At 43.2% G+C, this 17556-nt stretch overlaps 1 protein-coding gene across 2 annotated transcripts in view; it reads left to right on the top strand.

Annotated features, from left to right (window-relative positions):
- The window catches only part of PLP1 (proteolipid protein 1), a 123899-nt gene that overhangs the window by 1902 nt on the left and 104441 nt on the right, over positions 1 to 17556 (top strand). The window lies entirely within an intron of this gene.

Genomic DNA, 17556 nt, shown 5'->3' with positions numbered 1-17556 from the left:
CAAAATCCAACAACAAAAATCATTCCTCTTTGAGTTATCAATCATATATACATTATGTGTGTATGTCGGTCCGGGGTCGTTTAGAGCAGTGGTTCTCAAAGTATGTTTCCTGAACTAGCAGCTTTAGCATCACCTGGGAAGTTGTTAGAAATTCGGATTGTCAGGCCCCACTCAGCCCTGTTGTCTGCCGTTGAGTCGATTCTGACCCATAGAGAACCTTTAAGACAGAACTGCCCCCATAGCGTTTACCAGGCTGAAATCTTTACAGGAGCAGATAGCCAGGTCTTTTCTACCGCAGAACTGCTGGTGGGTTCAAACCACCGACCTTTTGGTTAGCAGCCAATCACTCAACCACTGAGCCACCAGGCCTCCTCACTTCAAACCTACAGAATCAAAAATTCTTGGGGTGGGGCCTGGCAATCTGTATTATTAGAAGCTGTCCAGGTTATTCAGATGCACACTAAAATTTGAGAACCAGCGCTTTGGAGGGCAGAAATGCAATGCTTATTTTGCACATACCACTAGAGGGTGCTACAGAATTTAACGCAAGATAATAAACAATTAATTTTTTTATGCTTATTGAGACACTCTGGATTAGGAACTAATGTGTAAAAAAAAAAACCCAGTGCCGTCAGGAGGTGTCAAATTATTTCCCCAAGTGCACAAACAGATATGGGAACCAGGATTTGAACTGTATCTGCCTCTCAATCCTAGCCCTTAACATTATTGTTCAATTTATAGCTTGTCTCTGGGCCTCAAAACACATTACAAATACTTTCTCTCTTCCTTACTTTGGCTAATGTTAACTAGAGAGACAAGGAAGGGCAGGGAAGCAGATCAATTAAATGGAGATATTTTGATGATTTTATACCCTTCTCCATCTCCATTCTATAATTGGATATCACATAAAAGCTCATGAGTGTTTCCCTTCTTGCTTTTGTATTTCCCAAATGCTCTGTCTACCCTGAAGTTGTTTCTTTTTTAGTTTATGTCTGAATCTCTTCCATGTGTAAGGGAGGAATCATAGTGCTGAGGGAATAAAAGTTCTCGAAAGCCTAGTATGGACCCCACTATATAGATCTATACCCATTAATTTCAACAAGAGGTCTGTCATCATTTTATAGATGATGACAGTGAGTTCCAGATATTTTTTTACTCAGTCATACAATTTGTAAATGGTGGAACCTAGATAATACTAGGTATATCTAACCTTATTACCCTACTAAGCTTTCTACTCCTACGTTTTGAATCTGGTTTAATTACTTAATACTTAAGTGACTTTCAACAAGTTCTTTAACTTTTCTGAGTCTCAGTTTTACCATAGATTAAATGGTAAAAAATATTCGTGCTTCATAATCTTTGTTGTTGTTGTCGAGTCAATTCCGACTCATGGCGACCCCATGTGTGCAGACTAGAACTGCTGCGTAGGGTTTTCAAGGCTGTGATCTTTCGGAAGCAGATCTCCAGGCCTGTCTTCCAAGGCATCTCTGAGTGGGTTTGAACAGCCAACCTTTTGGATAGAAGTCAAGCGCTTAAATGTTTATGTCCCCCAGGGAGCTGTACTATCCAGTGTTGTAGCCGCTAGCTACATGTGGCTACTTAAATTTACATGAATTAGCTAAAAACTTTAGTTCCTCAGTCACAGTAGCCAATGGCTGTATTAGACAGTGCAGATATACAACATTCCCACCATCATAGAAAGTTCTATTGGATAGCACTGATTTAGAGAATATAAAGTATGTAAAAGGGACTAAGGAGACCTGGTGGGGTCACAGTTAAGTGCTCAGCTGCTAACCGAAAGGTTGGCGGTATGAACCGACCCAGCAGCTCCACAGGAGAAAAGACTTAGCGATCTGGTCTGGTAAAGATAAAAAAAAAACAAACGGGTTGCTGTCTAGTTGATTCCAATTCATAGTGACAGCCTAGGAAACCTTATGAGTCAGTTCTACTCTGTCACATGGGGTCATTATGAGTTGAAAATGACTGGGCAGCAGCTAACGACAACAACAAAAACCAAAACCCATTGCTGTCGAGTCAATTCCGACTCATAGCGACCCTATAGGACAGAGTAGAACTGCCCCACAGGGTTTCCAAGGAGCGCCTGGTGGATTTGAACTGCCGACCTTTTGGTTAGCAGCCATAGCACTTAACCACTGTGCCACAAGGGTTTCCTCAACAACAAAAGGGCCTAGCACAGTGCACTCCTCATGGCAAGTGCCCAAGAAAAGTGATTTCCTCTGCTTTTTTCTTTCGGAGGTGTTAGGGGTGTTCTGTTTTATTAAGGTGGTCAGCTGAGAGGAGTAACTTCCCCAAAGTACTATAACAGGATGTGTCTGGCACCAGGGCCCACATCTCCTGACTCTTGCTCCAGTAGGTCTGTCTAGCAGACCCATCTTTATGCTTTACTGGGAGAAGTTTCAAGGCCAAGAGTGTGAATGACATGAGTTAACTTTGGAGTCAGGGTGGTAGCAGAGAAGGGCATGGGAACTGAATGCCTCCTACGTGCCAGGCAGCACTAGGCTCAGCTCTTGATATCTGTTATCTTAGTGAATCCTAACTGAAGCCCAGAGAAGTTAAATACTTACCTGAAGTTGCTCAGATAGTAAATGACAAAGATTCAGATTTCTCTGTCTGACTTTAAACCTACCCACCCAGTGCCATAAAGTCAATTTCAACTTATAGCAACCCTATAGAACAGAGTAGAACTGCCCCATAGGGTTTCCAAGGCTACAATCTTTACCAAAGCAGACTGCCACATCTTCCTCCTGCAGAGCGGGTGGCTGAGTGCTTAACCACTGGGCAACCAGGGCTCCTTCATCTGACTCCAAAGCCCATGCTTTCCCCATTATGCCATGTTACCCTCTCAAAAGTGAATACAATCCGGCACCCTCCACTTACTTGTAGGAAAAAGCTTCAGCAGATTCCCGATTCTTAGTAGATCCTCGGAAGATAGAACTTACTCTTCTTCCTTTTGAATTTACAGCTGAACAACTGTCTTCACAGTCCCTTTCAACTGGAAAGGAAAGATAGCTTTGGTTAATGTTTGTTTGGCTCCAAGGCCCAAGGCCAGACAGAGCTATTTATGGTCTCAGCCTTCACAGGACACTCAATGGCTCCAAGCACCCTGTGTTTATCTTCAAGGCCACCATTAGCTCATACAATACCTTTGTGCTAGTTAGAACCATGTGCCTGCCTCCTGGCTCCAGATAAATTGCAAAAAGGTATCCACTCCAGTGAAATACTTTAAAAAATGCTTTTCTTTCTCTGCGATGTTGCAGTCTTCACCAAAGGATGAATTTCTGCCCCAACTTGTGCTCTCTCAGTTGGACACCCTTGTGTAGTGTGCAGCCTGCCCATCAGTATCTGCTGGCCTTGCTTGTCTTGCCTAGAGAGCCTTCCAAGGTCTGGAAGGCAGTGTTGATCTGTTCTGGAGGGTGGGGAGGAATGCCAGTGTCCTGTTACGGATTGAATTGTGTCCCCCAACCCCAAATATGTGTGGGAATCCTAACCCCTATACCTCTGGATGTAATCCCATTTGGGAATAGGGTTTTCTTTGTTATGTTCATGAGACCATATCAGTGTAGGGCTTGTCTTAAACCTAATGAGTTTTGAGGTATATAAAGAGCAGGTTAGACACAGAAGCAAGCAAGCATAAAGTGGGGATGACAGAAACACATGCGAGGATCTCCAAGGAACCTAGGAACACGGGGCTTATGGAAGCTGAGACAAATATCTTCCCCGAGCCAACAGAGAGAGAGACAACCTTCCCCTAGAGCCGGTGCCCTGAATTCAGACTTCTAGCCTCTTAAATTGTGAAGAAATAAATTTCTGTTATAGCCGCACTAGATAACTAACACACGTCGCATGGCTGTGGGTAGGAGAGAAATGTCCATTCTAAAGGTTAATTCGATATATATATTCTCTCATTTGGTTCTGACTAGCTTATTAGATGATTTTAAAAAGAATGTTTGGTCAACTTAAAAGTCAAAAACAAAACCTAATACTTTAAGGCTAAGCAAAATGGTATTTCTTTACTAAGGATTTTTTTGTTTATCTGTTTATACCTGCCTCATTCCAAAGGGATTTCATAAAACCAGTTCAGCAAATTTGTCTGGATCAGACTGGTTTGCTAGCCCAAGGCAGATAGAACAAAAGATGAGAATAGTCACGAGGAAGCTTTATCCTTTTAGGGGTATCTGTTCTTTTCTAGCTCTTCTCTCCTTTTGTAACAGAAACCCGAATGACTGGCTCATTCTTTTGACAGAAAGAGGTTACTTCAAATGACAGAAAGCACTGAGATCGCTACTTGAACGTAATGAATGTAGTCCTTGATTGACCTTGGGATGCCAGACTTTCCCATACTCCCTTGGTTTTTCCCTTTTTGAATCAATAGTTTAGCATGCAATTTACCTAAACTTGTGGTTTTGTGAGCCACAGACTTCATTTGGAATGATCACCTGAAATCATCTAAGTTACACATCAACCAGCAGAGATGGGGGCTGATTTCCATCAGTATACACTGACTCATACAACGCAAACATTGCCTCAAGAAGATGCCTTGAGCCATTTTTTCCAGTGAGATATTTGTTTTTGCTTATAACCTCCAACCTACAGTCCTCATTCCACTGGGAATGACAAAAGCTATGTCTTGAAAATACCAGCTGTCATGTGATTAAAACAAGACAAAACCAGTAATACTGGAAAGTGCTGCATCTAAACTGTTGAAGCTTAATGATGGGCATGTGGAGGTTCATTAAACTATTCTTCCTACTTTTGTGTAGTTTTGAAAGTTTCCATAATAAAACATTTCGAAAAAGACAGAATTTTTGTAAAAAAAAAAGTACTTCGTCAGTCTTGGGGAAGAGCACATACAAGGGTTATTCTTTAGAGGAGTACCTCTTAACCAAGGGGTTGCGTGGCACACCCATCTCTCTAGTAGGGATCCCAAAAACCCAAAGTAGGGATATACCACGTAAAAATCTGGGGACGGAGTATTTTCATTTGAAAAAGCCTCTTCCCTAGGAATTCTGATAAGGTCTCTGATAAGGGGAATTCTCCTCCCGCCTGCAGTTCTTCTCCACCAGACCCCTTAAGAAGCGTTGTGGTAATGAGCCACTGTTAGTGAAAGAAGTATATCATATCCCTTGGGCTTGTGGGAGTGCAGGGAAGCTGAAAACCACAGAAAGAGGCCTGAGCTAATTGGTGAAAACTCTGTTAGCCAGCAAGTAGAGAACAGAACTAGGAGCATAACCGGGCTTCATTCTCACGTCAGGTGAGTGCTGAAGAGGGCAAAGCTGCTAAGGAAGGAGGATAGCAGGGACAGAATATAATGCAAAGAGGCCCTCACTCGGGACTTCAAAGGGTATTCTTTGGAGGTTTCTGGTCCCATCTGATTTTCAAGTTTTAAAACTGTGGGGAAGCTGTTTGAAGGCAAAGATCGTGTGCACGTGCACACAGACACACACGTCCAGGGACTTGGAACCAACAGCTCGTCTTGAGAAGGCAGACTCCATAAACTACACGTTGAAAACTGTGATTTTGTTCCTTTCTGTTGTGTTTTTACTGTGAAACTAAGCAAATGAGGGTGTTTGTACACTGCTGGGAGTTAGAAGATATGGTTGTAGAGGTGAGGCACTGTTTAGAGCTGGGGACGTAGGAGGACATGTTCTTTCAAGATGCTGAAGTTGAGGTGAAATGATTAGAAACTGGAGACAGAGAAGAGAGCAAGGGCAGTTCCTAAAAGGTACAAAGCCGAGATTCACCCCACTACTCCCAGGCCAGAGTGGTGGATGGGTCATCAGTGAGACCAAGGCGGGTGCAGCCAGCTTTCAATAGAGCTGGTCTGTGAAACTTGGCTGAGAAGACAGAGGAAGATTGATGTTTGCTTCAGAGGGGGCTGTCAGCTGTGCTCACTGCCTCACCATGGTCCCAGCTGTAAACAAAAGTCCTGGCCCTTCATGGCACTGCAGAGCAGTCCGGGCTGGCGTAAGTCTCTGAGGACAGCTAGACCATTTTCTAATCCTGGATCATGACCAGAAGACAGAAGAAACAATAGAAGGTGGTGGTGGTGGTGGGGGAGATGATTGGAAGGGGGTGAGAAGCAGTGACCAGTGGGAAGGAGCTGTCAGTTACAAATCTGAGGTCTTTGGATACAAATAGCTAAAATCTTTTGGGGGAAAGCAGACCCCTTTCCTTTTAAGCTTTGCAGATAATACTGAATTATTAAAGGAGGCCTACAGGGGCTCTAGTGCCACATTCATTCATTCATTCATCCATCCATCCAATCATTTATTCATTCAATGAGTACCTTTTATATATCCATTATTGTGCTCAGTACTCTGAGTGATGCCAAAGTAATAGGAGATAGCTTGTAAATTCAAGATGCTTATAAGGAGTATGGGGATATGTGTAAAGCTAAGTAGCAATACTAAATAGTGTATCTTCAAATGCTAAGTGACAAACATGCAATAGGAGTTCAGAGGCAAGAGAAGCCATATCTGGCCACGATCTGAGAAAGTGGGATTTGAGAGAGTCTTAGATAGACATTTTTTTTTTTTTTTAGATAGACATGATATGGCTAAGAGGAAAAGGAACCAGGCATTCCAAGCTGGGACGAAATCATTAGCAAAAATGTAGAAACAGGAATGATTGAGGCCTGCGTTGGCTAAAGTAGATAGTGTGCCAGAGACTCCCCACCCCACCCCCAGGTCATATACTCCTCATCATAGCTAACCCAACCTTCAAGTCTCACTTTAAATGTCACTTCCTCGGGGAGGCCTTCCCTGATCTTCAGGACCAGGTTAAATACTATTGCTTTATGTTCCCCTAAACTAGTAGCCATTATTTCCCCTTTCCAAGCCACCATCTTTTTCACTTGATAACTTACTCTTGTTCCCCTACATTTTGTACTCTGCATCATAGTCAGAATAATCTTTGCAAAATACAAATCCGTTATATCCCTTCCCTCTTTAAAACTCTCCTGGCTCTAACCCCTTTCTTCTCTTTTGTTTCCCTTTATGTCCTTCCCATGTCCCTTCCTCTTATTCTTCCTTCAGGTCACATCTTAAATGTTTTTGTCTCAGGGAAGCCTTCCATTACATCTCCCCCTTTCCCTAACTTCTACCACAACTAGGTCAAGTCCCCCTGTTACATACTTCTATAATGTTTCCAAATTTTCTCCATCTTACTGTTTTCCAGTAACTCAGACCATGTTTGTCTCCTCTTCCAGAGTATAAGCTCTCTGAGGGCAGGGGCTATGTCTCTTTTTCATTTTGTATTCCCTGTATCTAGTACAGTGACTGGCATATTGTGGTAGGTACTCCACAAAGATTTCTTGGAAGAAATCATGGCAGAACACTGACTCCTGGGGAAGCACACACATACACACACCAAACAAAACCCAGTCAACTCCAGCCTCGGGTCATCCCAAACCCTAGCCTTCCAATAACCTTGTGGACTGATGTTCACTCCCTCTCTGTTCCCCCTTTCACTCCATCTTCCAGAAACACAAGAGGACTTAATATTGATCCTTCCAACTAGAGAGATTTGGCAACAGGGTCAAATGCACTTACTTCCACAAGTGGAGTTGTTCATTCGCCTGGCATTTACTGTGCACTTCCATTGTCCCTGGAAACCTTGGTGGCGTAGTGGTTAAGTGCTACAGCTGCTAACCAAGAGTTTGGCAGTTCAAATCCGCCAGGTGCTCCTTGGAAACTCTATGGGGCAGTTTTACTCTGTCCTGTAGGGTCGCTATGAGTCAGAATCGACTTGACGGCACTGGGTTTGGTTTTGGTTTTTTCCATTGTTCCAAGCACTATGCTCTTAGCTACAAATGAAGGAGACCTTTTCCCTACCTTTGTGGAGCTCACAATTGAGTGAGCCCCTCACAGTGATTGATCACTCACCTGATAGCTTCAAATTTCTGGTGAAGGATTTTGTCTTACCTGGGCTCAATGTGAGAGACTTTTCTGGAGAGCAGAGCCTCCAGAGGGTCTCAGTTTCAGGAGCCCTCTGTAAAACTGGGGACTCAGTGGGACTCAGTGAATGAATGCCAATCCACGCTGGACTTTTATCCTTCCACAAGGAGGCTCAGTGGCAGATTGGAGAATGCCTGAGAGTACATTTGGGCAGTAGCCATTCCTTAACCTGGGCCTAACAAGGCAAACAAACCACCAAGATACACCTCTTGAGTGAAGCAGGTGGAGGGATTCAAGGAATAACAGGAAAAGGAATGGATGTCCCAATAAAAATAGAAGAATTGCCCTTGCCCCTTGAGGGCGACTGAAATAAGAATGTAGCTCCAAGAAACCTTCCAAAGACAAACAGGCAACACCCACCCTCACCTTGGGGTAGCCATTAATGCCAGGGGATGGTTTCTTTTCATCTTAGATTCAGTTCCCAGGTGGTTAGGAAGATAAGAAATGGGGCTGTCAGAAGAGCATTACTCCCCTCCCCCAAGGAAGGGTAAAGGGAAGAAAGGGATATTGTTTTTGTATTTTAGTCCTAATTGGGTATCTCATGGTTGAAGGATATCAGAATAGGTACCTGTGATGCTTGGAAGACATATTTAATAGTTTTGACCCTCTCTCTCCCTTTGAATCCTTTACCCTGAACATGAGTCCACCACCAAGATCTTAGAGAGAAACAGAGAGAGAGAGAGAGCTACATAAGTAGCAGATAGCCACGCTTAAAATTAATTTCCATGACTCATTGTTCTCTTCTTTGTTAGGTGACCTTGGGTGACAAGAGTTCATTTTACGAGTTGCCATGGAGGCGATTCTGACTCATGGAGACCCTGTGTGTGTCTGAGTAGAATCGTGCTCCAGAGGATTTATACAGCTTGATTTTGAAACCCCTAATGAGGTGGAACAGGAAGGGTTAACTCCAAAATCAATGGAATTCATTTTATAGAAGGATGACAATATATAATTGAGAAAACACATTAAAGAACTAACCTGAAGTGTAGGCCAATCAAACGGTGATAACAAGTTATGTTTCTGTGAGGGAGAGGCAAAAAGAAATATGAGATTCACAAATCAATTCACAAAAAACCTTGGAGAAGGAAATTCCAAATTTCCAGAATTTGGAGCTTGTCATGAAGTTCCCTGAGATTTTATCCTAACTCCAAGATTTGTGCTACCCCCTCCCTCTGGGGACTGCGGGCATCTAATATGGATATCTGCCAACGGTGACCATGTTAGAGATTGGGCACCGAATGGTCAGCAGAGCAAGTTTCCTCAGTAGTAGATTACCTTGAATCTGATGCAGTCTGAGTGTCGAGGCAGTCCTAGAAGTGAGGCTCTGGAGCTAATAAATGATGACACGCTCTAGTTCTTCATTGTCTAAGCTATTCTTTCTTTCCACAACTTCACCTAAATTGAGAAGGAAAAAGGGGATTACACTTTGGGCCTGGGCTTTGCCTGCTCAGGCCCTTGGTGTCACCATATTCTCTGATGGGTGGACCAGACCAAATGATCTGGGAAGGCCCTTCCAGCTCTGCTGTGCCAGGTTCTAGAATTATAAGACATTGTGATGTGTTAACCCAGTTGCCTTATGGGAAATCCCATGTGAGATTAGTTTTCTAAAAGAGCCAATTGTTTGTCCTTCTCTGTGGGAATGGTGGTGAGATAGCAAATGTTGCTGTGACCAATGGTCCAAAACATTCTTGCCCTTCTGATGGTCAGGACTGTGTATATTACAATTGATTTCCACTGCCTGAAGTAGTTAGGGATTAGCATTAGACTGAGGACTGATAAGACCAAGATTAATCAGCAAGGCATTGATAGCAAGTAATATTTGCATTGATAGCAACTATTCAGGACTTCTATAGGCTGATAACGTGAAGAGGGTCAGAAAGATGCTCCGCTGTTAGATTCCTTTGTCATGGCTGTCATTCACTTTGGCTTATTAATTCTCAAAAAAAGGGGGGCTTCCTGTAACATAATCCAAGTAACACAGTTGTAACACCCCTTGACTTATTAAATGACTTACCTCTGAATGTTGTAGATGATGTAGTTTTGTTTTTCAGATTGCTTAAAGCAGCAGTAAATTCTCACCCCCCTCCCTTTGCCCCAAACAAAATCTTGTGGTGAAGCTAAATATATAAGCTGAAAGTGGAGTTGCTCTGATTCAAATGCATGTCTGTGTTTGTGTGGGAGGGGAGGCTGCCAGTTCTTCCTTCTCAGTAAACCCTAGGACTCCTTGAAGCTGACTTTGAAAACCCCTTACCCAAGTAGATAAGGCATAGAACTGAGACATAGGAAACCTGGGTTTTGGTTTTGCCACTGTCATGAACTCATTGTGAGACTTGGGTAAGCCACTTAACCTCTCTGAACCTCATTTCCTCATCTCTTACATGAATCCATGATTATCCTACTGCAAAGGTTTCCTTTGAGGATGAAAATGACGCGTGCTTAGGGAAAAAAAATAGAGAGATGTTTGTTATCTTGATAATATAGTCCCCCATGACAAACCCTTGCAAAATAAGTATAGTTGGTAAAAAAAAAATTTATTGAAGAACCGCAGTGCTCACACTTTCTTTTGTTGTTGAAAGTATACACAGCGAAACGTGCACGAAGTCAACAATTTCTACATGTACAATTCAGTGACATTGATTACATTCTTCAAGTTTTGCAACCATTCTCACCCTCCTTTTCTGGATTGTTCATTCCCTATTGACATACACCCCCTATGCTTCCTATCTAACCTTTTGAGTTGCTGTTGTCAATTTGATCCCATATAGGTAGTTCTTCAGAAACCCTGGTGGCGTAGTGGTTAAATGCTACGGCTGCTAACCAAAGGGTCAGCAGTTCAAATTCACCAGGCGCTCCTTGAAAACTCTATGGGGCAGTTCTACTCTGTCCTATAGGGTCACTATGAGTCGGAATCGACTCGACAGCACTGGGTTTGGTTTGGTTTTGGAGGTAGTTCTTCAAAAGGTGCTCACCACTTAAAAAAATTATTCAGCAAAAACTAATTTATTGTATACTATGAGTTTGATATGGGGAATACAATGGTAAGTACATTGTAATCCCTGATCTCAAACTCATATTTATGTGCGAGGGAAACAGACAAAAGAACACTATATAATCTTACAAGTACAGATATAGAAGTAGGTACAGGGAATTACCAGAGCACCCAACTCTGTCTGGAAGTTGGGGAGATAGAGGCTTGAGAAGGTTTCACATAAAACAAGATACCTGGCTAGAATCTTGATGGGTGAGCAGGGGTATCTCAAGTGGAAGAGGCAAAGGAGGGCATTTAAAGACTAGGGAGCAGCATGTGCAAAGGCAGAGAGTATTAGACAGGGAGGGTTACTGGGTTCAGTGAACTGTGGGGAGATTAACCGTGTTGCCATTGAGTTGATTCCGACTCATAGTGACCATACGAGGCAGAGTAGAACTGGCCCATAGAGTTTCCAAGGAGCGCCTGGTGGATTCCAACTGCTGATCTTTTGGTTAGCAGATGTTAACAACTTAACCACTAAGCCACCAGGGTTTCTGTGGGTAGATTAGCAGGGTGCATTTAAGGGAGTGAGGGGAGTAATGAGAGAAGAGGCTGGAGGCATTGGCAGAAGCCAGAGCAGAAAATTCCTTATAGGCCATTTTAAGGAATTTTGGACTTTTTCCTGAAGACAATGGGGAGTTGTTGAAGGGTTCGAAGCAAGGAAGTGTCATACATAGATTTGTAATTTAGAAAGGTCAAATTGGCAATAGTGTGGAGGATGGGAAACCATGCTGAAGTCAGAAGCTGAGCCAAGATAAGGTCATGGAGGATACAGAAGGAGGGTGTAGTGGCTGAATGGTGCCCCCCCCACAAAGATGTGTCCACCCTGAATTGTGAATGTGACCTTATTTGGAAAAAGGGTCTTTGGAGATGTGATTAAGTTATGGATATGGAGGTTAGGTCATCTTGGATTTAGGGTAGACCCTAAATTCAATGATAGGTGTCCTTATAAGAAAAAGCCAGAGGGATATTTGTGACAGGGAGAAGGTGATGTGAAAATGGAGGAGGAGCTTGGAGTGATGTGGCCACAAGTTAAGGAAGCCAAGGAATGCTGACAGGCACTAGAAACTGAAAGAAGCAAGGAAGGATTCTCTCCCTAAAACCTCCAGAGGGAGCACAGCCCTGCCAATACCTTGATTTCAGACTTCTGGCCTCCAGTACTGTGAGAGAATAAATCTCTGCTATTGTCGTTTATTGTAATCTACCCAGTTTGTGGTAATTTGTTACGCAGCCCTAGGAAACTAATGCAGAGGGAGAGATTTCAGAAATATTTGAAAGGTAGAATCTACAGGACTTGGTGACTGATTTGATCTTGTCAAGGAGTTGTCAAGGATGACTCCCAGGCTTCTGGCTTGGGTGACTGGTTAGGTGGAAGTGCCATTCATCAAGATGGGGAAGATTGGAGGAGGCAGAGAAGGAAGTTAAAGAAGAATATGGGTTGTTTGGTTCTAGACATGTTGGGCTTGAGATATTTATGGGATATTTTTGTTGTTGTGTGCTGTTGAGTTGATTCCAATTCATAGCGACCGTATAGGACAGAGCAGAACTGCCACATAAAGTTTCCTAGGCTGTAATGTTTATGGTAGCAGATTGCCAGGCCTTTTCTCCTGCAGCAAGGCTGGTGGGTTTGAAACACCAACCTCTCAGTTAGCAGCCAAGTGTTTAACCACTGTACCACCCAGGCAAAAATGTTCAACAGAGAAATAGATAAATGGAACTAGAGCTCTGGAGAGTCTGAGCTGGAAATGAAGAAAAAAAAAATGAGAATCATCATCACATAAGCTACCACAGCCACGGAAACCGTTGAGAATAGCCAAGCAGTAGGTGTACAATGAAAAGAGCTGAGAGCCAGAGATGAAATCCTGGAAAATAAGAAGAAGACCAAGAAACAGTGGCCACAGAGGCAAGAGAAGAAAATGGAAGAGTGAAAGCCAAAAGAGAAGAGAATTTCCAAGGGGGTGTGACAGCTCTGACAAATGTTACAGAGAGGTCAGGAAAGATTAAGACGAAAAAGTGTTGAGTTGATTTAGCAATTAAGAAGGCAGTATGAAACCAAAAGCAAAGAAGTTTCCTGAATAAACTGAATGCTTCGAAGGCCAGCGTAGCAGGGGCAGGGGTCTGGGGACCGTGGTTTCAGGGGACATCTAAGTCAATTGGCTTAATAAAATCTATTAAGAAAACATTCTGCATCCCACTTTGAAGAGTGGCGTCTGGGGTCTTAAATGCTGGCAAGCAGCCATCTAAGATGCATCAATTGGTCTCAACCCACCTGGATCAAGGGAGAATGAAGAACACCAAGGACACAAGGCGATTACGAGCCCAAGAGACAGAAAGGGCCACATGAACCAGCGACTACATCATCCTGAGACCAGAAGAACTAGATGGTGCCTGGCTACAACCGATGACTGCCCTGACAGGGAACACAACAGAGAACCCCTGGAGGAGCAGGAGAGCAGTGGGATGCAGACCCCAAATTCTTATAAGACCAGACCTAATGGTCTGACTGAGACTGGAAGGACCCTGGTGGTCATGGCCCCCAGACCTTCTGTTGGCCCAGGACAGGAACTATTCCCGAAGCCAACTCTTCAGACGTGGATTGGACTGGACAATGGGTGGGAGAGGGATGCTGGTGAGGAGTGAGCTTCTTGGATCAGGTGGACACTTGAGACTATGTTGGCATATCCTGCCTGGAGGGGAGATGAGAGGGTGGAGGGGGTTAGAAGCTGGTGAAATGGACATGAAAAGAGAGAGTTGAGGGAGAGAGCAGGTTGTCTCATTAGGGGGAGAGTAATTGGGAGTGTGTAGCAAGGTGTATATGGGTTTTTGTGTGAGAGACTGACTTGATTTGTAAACTTTCACTTAAAGCACAATAAAAATTATTTAAAAAAATAAAAGAAGGCAGTATGAGGAACACAGAAAAAAGATTTTGTGGGGGTAAAGGGGAGAAGGCAGAAAATAGATTACACTGTATTTAAAGAGTAAATGGTAGGGGTGAGGATGTGGAAACGACTAATAGAGACATCTTTTTTAACAAACTTGATGGTGAATGGAAGGAGGGCCATAGGCCAGTAGCTAGAGAGAAATTGAAATGGAGTGTTTTTGTTGGTGGGAGAGACTTCTCTCTCTCTAATTGATTAAAAAACCAAGGCTCAGAAAGATAAAGCGGTTTTCCACGGTTACACGGTTTGTAAGCATGTTATATGCCAGCAGGAAGAAACTAGGGGAGAGACTGAAAATAAAAAAAGAGAGGTGATTTTAGCTTGACCTTTTTTTATTATTATTATTTTTAAATGAGTGTGGGCTCAGCAAAATGAAACTCACAACATGGAAATCCGAAGTTCCATACAGGCTCGTGCGCTAGAAATTTGGCAGGTGTAGAGGAGAAACTGATGATGTGGTTTGGTCATGTAATAAACAAACGGAAAACCAGACCCACTGCTGTCGAGTGAATTCATACTCATGGCGACCCTATAGGTTAGAGTAGAACTGCCCCATAGGGTTTCTAACGCTGTGAATCTTTGTGGAAGCAGACTAACACATCTTTCTTCCATGGAGCAGCTGGTGGGTTTGAACCACCAACTTTTTGATTAGCAGCTGAGCGCTTAACCACTGCACTACCAGGGCTCCTTGGTCATGTAATAGCTAATATCTATTGAGCGCTTACTATGTGCCAGGCACTGAGTTAAGCAGTTTACATATATTATCTCATTTAATTCCCACAATAACTCTATGAAGTAGACACTTCTATTGTCTTCATTTAACAGATGTGAAAACTGAAGCAGAGAAAGGTCCAGTGATTTGCTGAAGGTCGTATAGTTATTGTGTGCTGGATCTTTCAGAGCCTTCAAATGGCCCTTCAGAGGAGGAAGTTGAGGCTGAAGGAGATGAAATCATTTGTCCAAAGAACCCATAACTGTTAAGTGGTGGAATTGTAATCCAAACCCAGGCTCTGTCTGGTACCAAAGCCCACGCTTGCTCTTAATCACTACATTGTTATGAATGGAAGCTATTAAAATACAGAGTATGTACATTTTTTCTGCATCAAGCTCTTTAAGGCAAACAGTTCTGTGAATTTAGCTGATGTTAAGAGTTGCCCTAGTTCCAGGGAGCTGATAGCGACAACATGCACTTCCTTGGTAATGCATCACACAGTATAATGCAGCCAGGGTTTTTGTAGGAAAAAGAAACAATAGAAAACCAGTTGTCATTGAGTCGATTCTGACTCATGGCAATCCATGTGTGTCAGAGTAGGACTGTGCTCCATAGGGTTTTCAAGGCTGTGATCTTTTGGAAGCAGATTGCCAGGCCTTTATTCTGAGGCACCTCTCGGTGGGTTTGAACCACCAACTTTTCAGTTAGTAATTGAGCACTTAACCATTTGCACCACCTAAGGACTCCTGTGGAAAGCCTCATGGTAAAAAAACAGAGCTACTCAGGTGGGGTGACAACAGCTGAATTCTCATGTGACTTCCACAGGTGTCTCCATGACTTTGCTCTGGGAGCGAGAAAGCTCCTGGCTCAGATGTTCTTTTGTCTCCTGGCCTAAGATTCACTAGCAAGTTGTTCTGATGCTATTGGTTCAAGTCTGCAGACTGTGAACGTCATCCTAGTGGTATAGTGATGTGTCGAGGAGTGTGAGGCTGGAAAGAGCAGCCTAATTGCTAACCCTTCAGGGATGACTGGCTCTTCAGTGGGAACAGTGCATGAAGCGGGGGGAAGCAGTTGGTTGTACTGCCAAAATCCCCCCACTATACTCGTTTGCCACTGCCAGGGTCTTCATTTCGTGATTGGTTTTTAAAATATAGCTTGATAGTAGTCTTCATATTTGTAGTATCATCAACATCTAATCAGAACATTATCATTCTTTATTCAGTGATGCAGTTTACAGGGTTTTGCTGTCTTCTTAACTTTGGCTCTGCTACACTCAAGGATGGCCTTGTGTGCTTTGTTTGTGTGTGTGAACTTTATCTGATTTTATAAGTTCCCTTCCAGGTGTGTTCTTCTGTGATCAATAAAGTAATGGCAAGAGAATGAACAGAAATGTGTATATAGTAAACCAAGCAGGAAGTCATGCTTTCATTCTACATCTATGTATATAGTGTATTGCTAGGTACCAGGAGCTGTGTAGGCTACATAGTCGTAAGACACAGCCCTTGCCCTCAAAGAGCTTATTCTAAATTTATTCCAAAAAACAAATGATAGTACTACCTGGGTTCCTAATCTGTTGGTGGTTCCCATGCTTAGTTGATTCACCTTTCATCAGCAGAGCAGTCTAGGAGATCTTTAGTCTAAACATAATGAATTTGAACTTGAGATTTTGGCAGCCAGCAATGATGAAATAATAATAATTACGGCATTGGTAATAGTAAACAGGGAGCGGAGAGAGGCAAGTGGGGACACATATTAAGATTCCTGGGAGGTGATATATTCTGGACAAGGTTGAGGCATTTGCATGGCTCAGTAAAAAGAAAATACCTTCAAGAGTCAATTTAAAATTTCAACTAGAGAAGAGTGTCACTTCTTTGGTGATGGGTGGGGAAAAAGACTTATGAGAGAAAGTGAGAGGGGTAAATTTTTTTCACTACTTTACTTCTAAGCAGAGAGCTCTTTTTTGATTTAACTGAATTCTGGTAGAGCAAGAAGTCCTGTTGGTGGATTGAGGGGAAAGAGGAACACAGATCACTGTTTTTCCAAAGAGCAAAGCGAACTGAGGGGGAGATGGAGGCACTGATAGTCTTAACAACAACTGAATAAATAAAATCCTTTCTCTGGAAAAAATATATGTATAAAATATTTAACTGACATTAAATATTAACAGTGAATTAATGAAAACACCCCAAACCCTTTATTCACGTAGGAAGCTTTTTCCCCTTAAAAAATTATTTTGTTTTAAAACTCAGATCACTTCAGATGTGACCCAGGCGGAAAGTACTGTGGGTCTATGGAGGGGTGAGTGCAACAAGAATGAGGAGAGATGGGACGACCTCTGTTAGCTTCTTATATCATTTCCTGCCAATTCACTATAGTAAGAAGGGCCCAAGTTCAAGAATTCTGTGATTGAATGGACTGTTAGGTGTCAGATGTTCCCAGTGAAACCCAGCACCCCCTCCCTGTCAGTACATGTGTGGGAGGCGTGGGGAAAATGAAAGCCATTTGTACCTGATTCTGACACCATGTGTCTCCCTTCTATGCTTGGGGGCTCTTAATGGGGAAGGACAGTACCTTCCACCTGGCATTGCCTCTGAGTAGCTTTGTAAACTCCTTTGGGCTATTATGTTGGTTGGTACTTTGGCATCTTTGGCTCCCAGCACCAGCTGATGCCCTGAGCTGAGTCCCAGTTGGGCAGGCTCTATTGCTCAGTGCTGTAGCTGCCTCCAGGGCATTGTTCTTGAGACTTCCAACAGGGCAGATTTGTGCAGTTGGCCCATCTGGACAAGATGTATAACAAGTAGAGCTCTGTGCAATAAGCTCATCTCCATAGTCCACCCCATCCCCCGCTACCCCCGCCTTTGTGCTGCAACAGCCTGACACCCCAGCCCCGCCATGGAGAGT

Source organism: Elephas maximus, chromosome X, assembly GCF_024166365.1.
Source record: "Elephas maximus indicus isolate mEleMax1 chromosome X, mEleMax1 primary haplotype, whole genome shotgun sequence".
NCBI lineage: Eukaryota > Metazoa > Chordata > Mammalia > Proboscidea > Elephantidae > Elephas > Elephas maximus.
The sequence above is the reverse complement of the archived record's forward strand: the minus strand, read 5'-3'. Positions and strand labels throughout refer to the sequence as shown.